We start from the raw sequence: 15,665 nt of genomic DNA on the forward strand, positions 1-15,665 counted from the left end.
TTATTGACCCTCCTGAGTACTTCTTCATTAGTTTTTCTTGCTGTCCAAAGTATCTTCAGCATCCGCCTATGAGTGCACGTTTCCAATGCTGCAGTTCTGTTCATGATCGATACCTTTAGCGTCCACACTTCTGCACCATACAAAAGCAGGGCCGGATTTAAGGGGTGGCAGGCTGGGCAGCTGCCCGGGGCCCCCACATTCCGGGGGCCCCCACAAAGCTCCAAACGTAAAAAAATCAGCACATTATTCACATAGAATAATAATTTTTGTCAATCCATTAACTGTGATATTTCGTTACATGGAAGGTTGCATTCCTGTTGAAAGGTTTCTCATATTTTTGTCAAATCACGGTCATAAAGCAGAAGATATAATTAATTCTCTAATGACATTCTTGCAAAAACATGATATCGATTTGAAAAACTGCACGAGAGAGTCCTACGACAACTCGTCAGTTATGAGTGAAAAAATACAATGGTGTTTAAGCTAAAATTAGAGAACATAATATATCTAGGCGTTGTGGATTCCGTGTGCCGCCCAATCTCTAAATTTAGTTGCAAAAGCTGCAGCTGAGACTTGTCCTGCTGCCATAGCATTATTTGATTTCTTAGAATAATTATATGAACTGTATGTATTTTTCACTTCTTGTACATATAGATACAACTTGTTAATCGAATGTTTAAAAGCTGCGCCTTTAAGCGAGAGCAACGCCGACCGTGGCAGAAATAGTATTGTTTCTAAAAGTAAATACTACTAGAAGTGATACTGATCATCTAGAAGTAATACAGCAAAAGCACTAGTTAAAGGTTATAATTAGATTAAAGGAGCATTATCTAAAATTTCAGAAGACTATGAGCAACAACTTAAAACTCGTAGCAATGCAAATAGTTTGTATAATCGAACGTATTTACTGAAAACAGGAATACCGTAGAACCCCGTAAATCCGAATTAATTGGGGGGACAGGCTGTTCAGACTCCGAAAAGTTCGGATTATCCGAAAGTTATCCCAAACTAATAATTCAAAGCGTTCGTTGTCGTTGATTTTGAGTTGCAAAACGTTCACGAAAGAGTGTGGACAATATTTTTGGACTCAAGTTGACTGCAAGAGAACTGAAGTAAGTTTGTATTTAACCTTTATAAGAACTACGTATAAAGTATTTATTTATTTTTAAGAAATTTTAAATGTCAAAGTTCTATTAATCCTATATTGTTAAATTTTTTGGTTTTACTCTGTATAATAAACATGTTTTTAAGTTTTTGTCTTAAATTTTTAAATTTTTTTCACTTTCTGTTGGTTCGGATTTGCCGAACGTTCGGATTAGCGGGGTTCGGATTTGCACGGTTCTACTGTATTTGCAATATTTTGAAATCTCAGAGAAGACAAACAGCACAAGGCGTATTCTCCAAGATCCAAATATTGACCTTAATTCAGTAGTGGCGGTACTTAGATCACTTTATTAATTTATATTCTTTTAAGGAAGATTCGACTGACTCCACTGAATTATGGAACATCTCCAGATGAAATGATAACATCAGAGAAATTTAGGAATCAAAAGGTTTGTTCCAACACAACTAGGAACCGTCCATGTAACGATCACCGTCCTGCGCAGTACCATGGAACGTATTATTTCGTTCCCATGTAACTCATGGAACGTTAATTATCTAGTAACGTGATCGTTGCATGACGGTTCTTCGTCGTGTTGGAACAAACCTAAAATGTTACTATTATAGATCAGTTAAGTTCCTTTTTTTAGTCACAGGTTTTCTGCATATGAATTCATTCATTGCAACTTGGGGTTTTTACATCATTTGGAAAATTTAACTCCCAATGAAGTTAAAACTCACTCACTGGAGCTTACAGACATTTATAGCAATGCTTTAGATGAAAACCTAGGTGTCGAACTGGTACAACTTGTAGATTTTTTCAATTCATTTAAAGAGGAAATCGGCCCATCAAAGTAAAAAACTTCAAATGTACAGACTGCCAAAAGAGAAAAATGTGAAAGATGCGTTTCCAAACGTTGAGGTGACACTTCGTTTATATGTATTTAGTTCCGATGCTAACTAATTGCATTGGAGAGAGATCATTGTCAAAACTTAAGTTAATTAAAAATCGACTTCGGTCTATGTTGAGCCAGGAGCGTTTAAATCATCTCTCTATAATGAGCATTGAACACAATGTCTTAAAGTAACTAGACATGCCCGACATAATCAAGGAATTTTCAATTAAAAAATCTTGAAAAGTACCCGAGTTTTAACCATATATATGTCACTATGTTTATTTTTAATATTTTACTGTCACAATATACAGTTCTTGTATTTTCTATTATTTAAAAATATATTTATAAAAGTAGATCAACATTTTTTTAATTTCTAAAAGGGATAACGTTGTAGTTGGCTATATATCATAGTATAATAATGCTAGGAAGTAGGACCCCACATCAATTCTGCCCAGGGGCCCCCACTGCCGTAAATCCGGCTCTGTACAAAAGTACAGACCAAACATAGCACTTAACCATTATTTTTCTTAGTTCTAAACTGAGATGATTATTGCAAAGAAATAATTTTATTTTCATAAAAGTATATTTAGTCATTGCTATTCTACGTTTCATTTCTATGTCTGGATCTAGCTACTCCGTTATCAAAGTTCCAAAATATGTCATTTTGTGACCCTTCTCAACTTGGACTCCATTTAATTGAAGCTCTGCATCTGGATGTGGGTCAAGACTAAAAACTAAAAATTTGATTTTGTTTGAGTTTATTTTAACGTCCATTTCCTTTTCTACCTCGTGAATGCGATCAAGCAGACTTTGGAGACCTTCAATATTATCTGACACAATTACTATATCGTCTGCGTATCAAATAACAGGAATAACAGTTGATTTTTAGTAGTTCCCAGTTGATTTTTATTGTATGGCTATCTCTCATGTGTCTTTTTAAATAAATGGTCCGAGTAAACATTGAACAATGCAATGCATTAATAGTGTGACCAACTCCAATCCAGTTGAATCCGGGACAAGGCTGAAAGACAATACCTGAAATCCGGGACTTTTCAATAAAAATAGGGTCATTTTTTTCAGAAGAAGGTAATTAAAATACAGAAACGAAAAGAGTCTTCTGTTTTAGTTTTTGTAGAACTGTAATCATCAACATCATCATCATCAATGGCGTTACAACTTTTCGTCTTTGCCGCGTTTAATATTACCTTCCATGTTTGTCAATCCAGTGCCACTAATTCTCATTGTCTCATTCCCATTTTGTCCAGATCTTCTTTGACTGCATATTTCCACATTTTTCTAGGCCGTCCTAGAGACCTTCTTCCATCTGGCCTTCCCCAGAACAGATTGTTTATAAGGCGATTGTCGTTACTGCGTATCAGATGCCCTGCCCATCTGAGTATTGGCCTTTATACAGGGTGTTTCATTGGGAAAATAACATACGTTAACTGTAGAAAGAGGACACTTAGGCGGTCTCAAAAATATCATACTTAATGGGTCTTACTCCATTAATAACAAAGATACTGGGTGTTTTATCTATTTTTCCATTTTATTAATTGGTTCATAACTTTTTAACCACACTGTATATTTATTTTTTATTTGGCACGCAAATATCATTTAAGGTGTACAATAAACTAATTTATTTACAATTGTAAAAAATCCAGGTCCGGATTAAAAAATATTGGAAAAATGTACCAACCCAAAAACAACACCCTGTACATTAAATTTTTTTAAAATGGATTTTTCAGTTGAAAAGAGGATAAAAAACTAAATTCAGTGGTACACTTTGAATTTTCGGCAAAATGATTTTTCTGGTGAAATTTTGGATTTGAATTCTGAAAATAAGTGAATTGTGAGAGCTCTAAGTAGAAAAAAATTGAAACACAGCTTACAACTTGTCAACCACACTGCATATTGATTTTATATTTAACACGCGAATATTCTTTTAGGTGCCCAATCAATTAATTTATTTACAATTATAATAAAGAATGTGTGTGTACTTTGTACGCACGTAAGAAGTTATACTTCTATTATATGATTTAAACGAAATTAATATACTTTTTATTTATATTTTGTTTAAATATTAAACTAATTTATACTTACTACTTCTCAAACATTTTTATTAGAACAGTGCCAAAAATTAAAAACTAAATACGTATTTTCTGAAAATACAATTATATAATAAATATACTTACAATCAAAAAATGTATTAAAAAAAACAAAAAAGAAAGTTTCTATTGGGACTCGAACCAGCGCTGATAAGAGCGGTTGGCATTGGAATTCATTCGCCTTCTCCGCTTAGCCACGGACACTATGTGTCATTATTTACGAAGATCGACTAACTAAACGGATTAAACTTGTGATATTTTGATACATATTTTGAAAATTGATCAAATTATTTTAATTTTGAATTGAAATGATTTAGAATTGAAAAAATACAACAAAACATAGAGTAAAAAAACAATATATTAGGTGAATATTGATAGAAATTTTGATGGTAATCAAATTATATAAATAAAAGTATTACATACTATGTATTTTGGCAGATTAAATAGGTAGGTTTATACTCATGATACATTAACAATTATTACGTACCTGTTGCTTTTAAAAACTATTTAAAAGTCACTACAATATTATAAACTTTTTTGTTTCTGTCCTCACAACAATAAAACTAATATATTATACATTTGTTTACCTTTACCTTTACCTCCAAACCACAGCTGCCATATCGGATAATTTTTTACATGTCATTTGAACATCCAATCAGAACAAAGTTATAATGCGCATGCGCCGGGCTGATAGGTTTTAACATATAAAAAAATCACCCTCTATCGCCGGTAAAGAAGTATAACTTCAAAAAATCCAGGTCCGGATTAAAAGATATTGTATAAATATTCCGACTTAAAAAACTCCTTGTATATTAAATTTTTTTAAAATGGATTTTGCATTTGAAAAGATGATGAAAAACAAAATTAGTCGTATAATTTGAATTTTCTTCAAAATGATTTTTCTGGTAAAATTTTGAATTTGAATTTTGAAATTATGCATAATCAATTTTAAAAAAATTTAATATACACGGTGTTTTTTGGGTCGGAACATTTATACAATATTTTTTAATCCGAACATGGATTTTTTATAATTGTAAATAAATTAATTTATTGTACACCTTAAATGATATTTGCCTGCCAAATATAAAATAAATATACAGTATGGTTAAAAAGTTATGAACCAATTAAGAAAATGGTAAAATAGATATAACACCCAGTATCTTTGTTATTAATAGAGTAAGACCCATTAAGTATGATATTTTTGAGACTGCCTAAGTGTCCTCTTTCTACAGTTAACGTATGTTACTTTCCCAATGAAACACCCTCTGACTAGATTTTCCTTTCCGAATAGAGACTCATAACTCGCTATTGTGTCTTCGCCTCCATTCGTTTGTCACGCTGTCTCTGCAAGGGCCATATGTCATTCGAAGTATTTTACGTTCCCCCACCAGCAATTTTTGTATCTCGTGAAAGAAGTTTTGACTTCATTAGATGCTGCTTTGGAAATAATGATCTGTTTCCTGCCATTATTCGTGTTTCAACTTCTCGCTCTATTTTGTTGTTATTTGTGATTGTTGCTCCTAGATATTTAAATTCTTTAACCACTTCGAAGTTATGATCGTTTATAGCAGCGGTTCCCAACCTTTTATGTCTGGCGACCCACCTTCTTATGTTATTTCATATTGGCGACCCATCCCTCCCCCCCACGGACTGGCGCCATTTCCAGATTGTGCACGGTTGTACGCTACTCAGCTACTGTAAGCGGCACGCCGCGACCCACCTAAAATTCGCTCGCGACCCACTTTTATTTGCCTTATTCGCCGTCGTTCTTGTTTCGAGACGACCATGTAGAACTATAATACCACGAAATAAAATGCATGCGTTTTGGATGTGGTATTAGTACACTCTAGAAATTGTCGACTTTTTTTCGTCCCACCAATTCAATTTGTGTGAATTCTTAGAAGAATAACGTATTCAACATTTCAAAATCGAATCTTACCAAAACGTTGAAAATTCTGATGGCCCAGAAGCCTTGTCCGGGACGCCGGGACACGACTTCGTAATTCGAGCCATGTCCCGGATTTTTCGGGCTAGTTGGTCACACTAGGTATACCTAGATTACGAAGGTCTTCCAGCATTTAGTCTCTTTTCACACTATCAAAAGCTTGTTTAAAATCTATACAGGGTGTTTCATTAATAATTTTCCATATAGTAACTGGAGAAACCTTAGCACAAAATACGAAGATTTAACCTAAAACGCTTAAATAAAATGTGGTTCCTTACTGAGTTACAGGGTGTTTTATCTGAAAATTTAAAAACTATTTTTGCTCAGCATTTTAAAACTATTCGACGTATCCTTTTTATACTTGGCAGGAAGTATAGGTACTGCACAATCTACCAAATTATGTTAGACAAACGTTTCTGGCTATTACCAGAGGCGTACGACGGGGGAAATTAAGTGGTTGACCCTTTCCAAATTCTACGCCACTGGCGGAATTGCTATTTTAGTTCAATTTTTGGATTCTCTAATACTTTCTATGAAAATAATGTACTATTCATTTGTAACGATAAAGTCATTAGTTTTCGAGATGTTTTAAGTTAAAAATGAAACGACACGGTTATTTTGATTAATGTATTGTGTCGCTTCATTTTTAATTTTAAATATCTCGAAAACTGATCATTTTATCGTTACGAATGAAGAGTATATTAATTGTATAAAAAGTATTGGAAAATCAAAAAATTACACTAAAATAGCAATTTCGTCAGTGGCGTAGAATTTGGGAAGGGTCAACCAGCCATTATCCCCTGTCGTACGCCTCTGGTAGTAGCTAGAAACGTTTATTTATCTTAATTTAGTAGGGTGTACAGTACCTACACTTTCTGCCAAGTATGATAAAGATACGCCAAATAGTTTTAAAGTAATGGGCACAAATAATTTTTAAATTTTAATGATATGAAGCATAATATATTATAAATTAATTAATCAAAATAATTGTGCCGTTTCATATTTAACCTCAAATATCTCGAAAACTAATGACTTTATCGTTACCAATGAAGAGTATATTATTTACGTATAAAGTATTGCAGAATCTAAAAATTGTACTAAAATAGTAATTTTTCCAGTGGCGTAGAATTTGAGAAGGGTCAACCATTCACTATCCCCTGTCGTACGTCTATGGTAGTAGCTAGAAACATTTGTTTATTATAATTTAGTAGGGTGTATAGTAGCCACACTTTCTGCCAAGTATGACAAGGATACGACGAATAATTTTAAAATGCTGAGCAAAAATATTGTTTAAATTTTTAGATAAAACACCCTGTAACTCAGTAAGGACCCACATTTTATTTAAGTGTTTTAGGTTAAATCTTCGTATTTCGTGCTAAGGTTTCTCCAGTTACTATATGGACAATTATTAATGAAACACCCGAGGGTTTTATACCCGATATCTGTGGCTTTTGCCCAGTATCCATGATTTATCATGTGAATTTTAACAATTACTCTTCTATGAAGGATTTATAAGAGGACGTAAGTTTTTTCAATCTTTTGTTTATAAAAAATCTCTTATCTTAAATGTCCTTTTAGGAAGCTCTGATGATGGCACGTTATGTGTTGAAAGTACTTAGCTGATTATTAAAAATTTTTTTACACACTTTCAATTTCTTTGAGAACATACACCTGTTTGCCGGTTTGACCTTCATTAATAATTGTCCATATAGTAACTGGAGAAACCTTAGCACAAAATACGAAGATTTAACCTAAAACACTTAAATAAAATGTGGTTCCTTACTGAGTTACAGGGTGTTCTATCTAAAAATTTAAAAACTATTTTGCTCAACATTTTCAAACTATTTGACGTATCCTTTTCATACTTGGCAGGTAGTATAGATACTATCCAAACTACTAAATTATGTTAAACAAACGTTTCTGGCTATTATCAGAGGCGTACGATGGGGGAAAGTGAATGGTTGACCCTTTCCAAATTCTGCGCCACTGACGAGATCGCTATTTTAGTGCAATTTTGGATTCCTCAATACTTTCTATGAAAATAATATACTCTTCATTCGTAAAGATAAAGGCTTTAGTTTTCGAGATCTTTGAAGTTAAAAATGAAACGACACGACGGTTATTTTGATTAGCGTATTGTGTCACTTCATTTTTAATTTCAAATATCTCGAAAACTAACCATTTTATCGTTACGAATAAAGAGTATATTATTTACATAAAAAGTATTGCAAAATCAAAAAATTACACTAAAATGGCAATTTCGTCAGTGGCGTAGAATTTGGGAATGGTCAACCAGCCACTATCCCCTGTCGTACGCCTCTGGTAGTAGCTAGAAACGTTTATTTACCTTAATGTAGTAGGGTGCACAGTACCTACACTTTCTGTCAAGTATGATAAGGATACGCCAAATAGTTTTAAAGTACTGGGTACAAATAATTTTTAAAGTTTAATCATATGAATCATATCATAAATTAATCAAAATAACTGTGCCGTTTCATATTTAACTTCAAATATCTCGAAAACGAATGACTTTATCGTTACCAATAAAGAGTATATAATTTACGTAGAAAGTATTGGAGAATCTAAAAATAGCACTAAAATAGTAATTCCTCCAGTGGCGTAGAATTTGAGAAGGGTCAACCATTCACCATCCCCTGTCGTACGCCTCTGGTAGTAGCTAGAAACGTTTGTTTATCATAATTTAGTAGGGTGTCTAGTAGTCGCACTTTCTGCCAAGTATGAAAAGAATACGTCGAATAGTTTGAAAATGCTGAGAAAAAATAGTTTTTAAATTTTTAGATAAAACACCCTGTAACTCAGTAAGGAACCACATTTTATTTAAGTGTTTTAGGTTAAATCTTCTTATTTTGTGATAACATTTCTCCAGCTACTATATGGACAATTATTATTGAAACACCCGTATAGTTCTATGTCGTATTCATAAGCTTTTTCTTGTATCTTAGTATGAATATTATCTATAGTTGCTCTATTTGGTCTGAATTCATTTGGTCTTTGGTCTTGACAATCACCAATTATATTTTCGGAGTATTCTAACAATCTATTGTAGATTAAACCGGAAAGAATTTTGTATATTACTTACATTTAGCAATGTAATTAGCCTATAATTCTGGCTCCTCCTTTTGGCTAAATATCTCCTTTTTTTATATTATATTGGCAGTATAAAGCCAACTGTCCATTCCTCCGGTATTTGCTCCTTTGTCCATATTAATGTTATTAATGAATTCTTCCCCAACCACTGGTTAAACGAAATATGAAAGCTTTATGTTTCAGTTCATTTTAATATGAATTTAACATCTATTTGAATGTTTTAATTATAAAATTTTTACTGTGTTGTAAGTTATTTTTATTTTAAGCTGTTTTAACTTAAACTGTAAGATTTGTGAGCAATGTGTGTAGTTCGTACACGAAATAATAATAATATTACATCTATATAGATATAAAAGTAAACATCCAGTCGCAAAACAGTCTGAATGAGTTTTAACTAAATATTGTGGCAATTAGAAATAAATAGACGAATTATGTTCAGTGTTTCAGAGAATTTTCAGAGATACAGACAGCACTGGTTAAACATTTTTTACAGTGAGAATAGTATACAAAAATTAGTTCTTAGTTTCTTATGCAAAAGTATAAATTGTATCTGATGAAAAAAAAAAAGGGCCAAGAAGCAAAATAAACGCAAAATATAGAAAATCACAAAAGATCAGTTGATGAATATTAAAGAAGAGAAAGAGGTATAAACATAAATACACACACCCAAACTTATATGGAATCACCATGTATTTCAAAGTAATATTTATCTCTTTTGAAAAAACTTGTTATTGTTGCGGAGAATTTTGCGAAGAAGGTTTTTATTGAAAATAAATAAATCTATAAGACAATCAAATAGTACAGCTCGGTACGGTATAGGTTATTTGCTTGAGTTGCAAATTGAACGAAAATAAATAAGCTAACTTGTGCGTCCAAAAACGAAAATATGCGTCATGTGGGGTTATAGAACTTACAACGGGGAAAATTATTGGTCTTGTGGACCAAATAATGTTCTCAGAGGTCTAATGTTCTCTACATAGCTGTAGAGCTAGGCGTAACACAAGGCGTTCTGTCCAAAACCTATGCTAGGTAACAGGACTAAGAAAGCTCAAAAATAAAGCAAGGGAAAGTCACCAAAAAGTAATAATGGCTCGCCACGATCGTTTAATTGTCCAATCAGCTGGAAGACACTCAACCATTTCTCACCTGTAGCTCCAAAGGCAACTTTTGGAAGCTACAGGTATAACTCTTTCAGTTGAAACGATAAGAAGAAGACTTCGTGCCAAGAAGTATATAGCAGGAGACAGTTATAGGTTCCCGAGTTATCCAGACAGCACAAGATTGATCGCCTAAATTGGTGTCTTCACCGCCAAAACTGGAACATTGGGAATTGACAAAATGTGCTATTTTCAGAAAAAATCAGGATTTGTGTAAAATCAGATGACCCACGAAATCGTGTACTTAGAGCACGAGTAAGACAAGCAAGAACGAAAACTGTCAGTTCTGTTCACAAATATACAAGGGGAAGTATAGTCTTCTGGAGAGAAATTGTGATCCGTAAAAAAACTCCTTTAATTTACACCCAATCAACTTTAACTGCTCACAGGTATGTTGATAACCTGTAGTTAGGCTCTGGAGATATGCAACAGGAGAACATTTAATTTTCTTTCATGATAATGGACCTCCACATACCATTAGATTGACTAGAGACATCATTGAAGCAGAAGGTATCCCTTGTTTGAGGCTTGGGGAGGCCTGCTTGCTCACCCGAGCTTAACCCTATAGAGTATTTGTGAAATATGCCTAAAAGAAAAATTAAAGCTCGCCAGCATAATCCACAAAACATCGCACGGCTAGTACAAGCTGTTCTTGAAGGATGGAGCAACCTACCACAACAAAATGTTGATAATTTGATTAGGAGCGTGCCCACGCAAACTGAAGCTTGCATAATGACTAGAGGTGATATCACTGACTACCAAGAAAAACAAAAAAATAAATAAAAACAATTTAAACCTTATTCGTTTTACATTGAAATTTTTTATGCTATTGACTGTAAAACAACTAGATTCAATTTGTTTGTTAAATACTTTATTTTTTTATTTAATTGTTATGTATTTGTTATTAAATTGCTTTAAAATAAATATTGTGTGGTTTTTTTTATTTAAATTAACGTGTCTCAGCAACGCAGGCCATTGACACGGTTACAAAAGTAAGGTTTACAGTATGTTTAAATTACAAGAATTAAGAAAATAAAGAATTTAAATTATGAAATTACAATATCAGCGAAATGATAAAAAACAACATTTATATGGCGTAGTATAACCGAGAGTCTTTGAGAAACATTATCACATTATTAAAGTTACTATTATTACTAAGAGTGGCGATTTGGTCTTCATCCAGTTTATGTTGTCTTCGGGTGTTCGTGTATAGCTGGCACTCAATAACTGGTATGTGTTTGACGGTGACACGAGTGTTGCAGGTATGACACCAAGGAGAATTTCCCTGGCTCATCAGGTAACCATGTGTAAGACGGCAATGTCCAATTCTTAGTCTTCTCATGACAACTTTGTCCCTTCTACAAAGTGCTGGTATTTTTAAGGCAGGTATTCTGGGTTGAATACTATGGAGTTTTGAGTTTGTTCTATTCCAGAGGTTTTGCCAGACTCTCAAGCGCACATTTGGTTTACTGTATGTTGTAAATCTACACCAAGTTGTATACTCTCCATTGGAATGTCAGAACGGGATGCCTCTTTGGCCGCTTGATCGGCGTTTTCGTTTCCTGTAATACCCACGTGCGATGGAGTCCAAATAATGCTAACCGATACGTTCTTATCTAATAATAGGTGGCATGCATTGTGGATATTTTGAATTAGTGGGTTTTGGGAGTAAAAGTCCTTGATGGATAGTATGGAAGATAGCTCTGTTTTTTTTTTAAATTCGCACGAAATAGTAAGTAATATCAGATGATTCCATATAAGTTTGGGCGTGTGTATCTAAGTATAGCATCTTAGGTATGGCTCCTATATAATGTCTGGAAATAGTTGAAAAAACTTTTTATCACAAAACCAGTTAGGCTTTTTAACTAATAAATGTAACACTGAGGTCACTATTTTCTATGCTACATGACGTTTACCAAGGGCTAAGCAATAATCTTTACACTGCCACTGTTTTTTGTGACTTTTGATTGTGTAAATCACGACATTGTGATTAAAAACTAAATTTCTACGGAATTTCAGGTATTTCTTTGAATTGGATCCAATCCTTGGAGAATAGGAAACAACTGGTTAGAGCAAAATATACTGACTCTAGTCACAAAAACATTGTATCTGGGGTACCACAAAGTTCAGTATTGGGCCCTCTACTTTTCCTTTTCTTTATAAACAACATCACTAATTTTAAAATCGATAAAACTTTTTCTTTTTACTGATGATACCAGTATCACTTGGGGCAACTCTAATATTCCAACTCTTCATGCAACTATAACTTCGGATCTACTTACAATAAAAACCTGGTCTAACTCTAATTTACTCTCTTTTAACCTGGATAAGATAATTAGCATTATCTTATACCTAAACGAGATCTTCAACCCTTACTTCTTAATAACAGCCAGATCAGTGGCGTACTGAGCATGGTTCCGCGGGCCCGTGGAACCAGGGCCCGGGCCCCTCAGGGGCCCGCTTTAACGCACTTTTTGTTTTTTTTTGTTTCTAATTTGACGGGGACATTTTGAACTACACAAGTACACACTAGAAAATGCAACTGCTTAATAAATTATAATTTTTGTATAGGTACATACTTATAAATAAAAACAAAGAATACCTATTCATCAAAAAATTTGAAAACAAAATTTATTAAGAAACACAGGAACGATTTTGTTGGGTTTCTTACTCGTTTTACCTGCTTAACGAAGTTCTTGTTTCAACACTTGTTTAAAGACTAACCGCCGGTGCCTGCCTACACGTGCTAACTCAAACACTTGTATTTTTTTTTATATTAGCACGATCCGTGAATAAGTTGTAGGTAAACTATAAAGTTGCAGAAATTCGGAACTGAGAAACTGAGATATTGAATGCAAGTTATATACGTCGTTTTTCATACTGACTTCAAACAATAGTCCATTGTTTTTTTAAAAAGTTTCTAACATCAAAAGTAAGTAAGTTAGGATCAAAATAATGTTGGTACCTTTTTTTTGGTTGGTAAAAGAATCGTGAAAATTACCCTATAATTAGCATCCGAAATGAGATTAATCGTTACCGCTTCACAAATTACTTTAATTATGTATTGTTTATAAGTTATGTAAGTTTCGTTGGTTCAAAGGGCTTATTTTTGAAAATTCTGTAGTTAATGTGCTTAAACGAGTCACTAATCACGAGTGTATGCAAATTTTGAACAGCCATATCTTATATAATCAATTTTTGTCTTCAGGAAAACAAAAAGTCCAAAATATTCACAATAGTAAAATTAATAGTAAAATTTTTAAGTTATTTTGGAAAAAAAATTTCAAAATAAAAAAAAATTTTAATTTAAGACCAAATTTTTTTCAAAAATGAGCACTTTGAACCGATAAAACTTACAGATCGTATAAACAATACATGAGTCAAGTAACTTGTGAAGCGGCAATTTCATTTGGGACGCTAATTAGGGGGTGATTTTTATGATTTTTTTTACCAAAAAAGCGACCAACTTTAACAAAATAAAGCTTTTTTAAAAAGTTTAAAAAGGTTGTGATGAGTTTTTCCCGAAAAGTGCTTAATTTTTTGGTTATTTCACGTTGAAATATTCCATTTGGAATTTGACGAATGAGAACCTACTTTTGATCCACAATGTGTGTTTTTATTAGGCAGGTGGGCCCGCATCCCAACTGGAACTAGGGCCCGCTGATCTATCGGTACGCCACTGAGCCAGATCAGTATACCTAGTTCTTTTACAACCTACAACTCTACGTCACGCCCTGTTAAATGTTGTACTTAGTGTGTGTACCAATTTTCAGCTAAATCAATTCAAAAGTAACCGAGAAAAACTGTTTTAAAATTTTTTTTGACAATGCCTCCTCTTAAGGGCGTCGATAACCTAAAAGAATTAACTTTTCTGTTCGTTTGCCCCAACATTTTTGTCAGACAATTACGTTTTTTGTTTAAGAATATAATTACTTATAACCTCCTATTTTTGTCGGAAAAATGGTTGTAAATAAAAAATTCCAGGAAATTGACATCTTCGGCGCATTCGACTGCGCATAATCCCCGTGAAAATTGTCCGACAAGGTTACCACATTATTGTAAAAATCTTTTATGGTAGATTCTGTTAAAATTAGCCATGTGGTAATAAATTTATTATTTTCATAAATTTGACATATTAGCGTGACCGTCGCGTCATATGGCCCAATATTTTTGTCCGACAAAATAATTGTTTTCGCTGTATATATGATAAAAACCATTGATTAAAATAAAATGACCAATGTGTTTAATTATAAATTTTTTTCTTGTATAAAATTGACAACTTTGTGACAGCTTGACAGACAAACGCCCCACTACCATAATGTGCCAAGCTCCAAATTTGTCCGACTCCACCCAGATAACAAGTTCAAAAAGTTTCGACGGTGTGGTCATAAATAATAATTTTATATGTGGGCCCAAGGACTATATGGCGCATCGTCCACTCTCTTGTCACTTCATCTCTTTGATGGCTAAATATCATTCTGAGAACCTTCCCTTCAATCACCAGCAGCTTATTTATTTACCGCTGATGTAAAATCAATATCTTGCTTCCATATGTAACAACTGGGTGAATAATTGACATGTAAATACAGTCTTAATGTAGATTTTCTTTTCTAGATCTTAATAATGATGATAGGGAGTATTATAATGCTATGATTTTTTTGTGACGGATATTCCTAAGTTAAAGTTGATTTCATATAATCGAATGAACTATCTTTCAATAAAGTCGTCCCAGGAACGCAACTCATAAATATTGGCAATATCATTTTTAAGTCTTCTACTTTAAAATGTATAATATATTATGTCTGAATTGCCGATATGAATAAGTCAGCTTAAATTTAATTATTTAGAAGAATTTTTTTACTAAGTAACAACATTTTTGTTTAATTTATTAATATTTTTTATTTTGACAACGACGTCCGAAATGGAAGTTAAAATAATTTTTTTAAGTTTACTTGTGGCTTATTTCCCAATTAGAATAGTGATTTAAAATAAATGGTATTCCGTTAAAAGGTAAAACTTTTTTTGGGGGAGTTTTCGCCGGGGCTGTTTTAGCTGGGGCTGTATTAACCGGGGCTATTTTGTTTGCGATCTATTTTGTCGGGGCTATTTTGTTTACGGGCTATTTTGTCGAGGCTATTTTGTATCCGGGCTTTTTTGACGGGTGTGTTTTGACCGGGCCATTTTGACGGGTCACGGAAATCTATATTATATTCTGCAAAAAACTATACAACCATCGGCCTTTACGGGTCTAGGACGTTTCATCGCCGCCGTTTCGATGCCGCCAGTTCGATGCCGATGCCGACCGATTCATCGCCAGTCAATTAATCGCTATCTGATATATTTCCGAATTTTC

The sequence above is a fragment of the Diabrotica virgifera genome, chromosome 10 (assembly GCF_917563875.1).
Source record: "Diabrotica virgifera virgifera chromosome 10, PGI_DIABVI_V3a".
Taxonomy (NCBI): Eukaryota; Metazoa; Arthropoda; class Insecta; order Coleoptera; family Chrysomelidae; genus Diabrotica; species Diabrotica virgifera.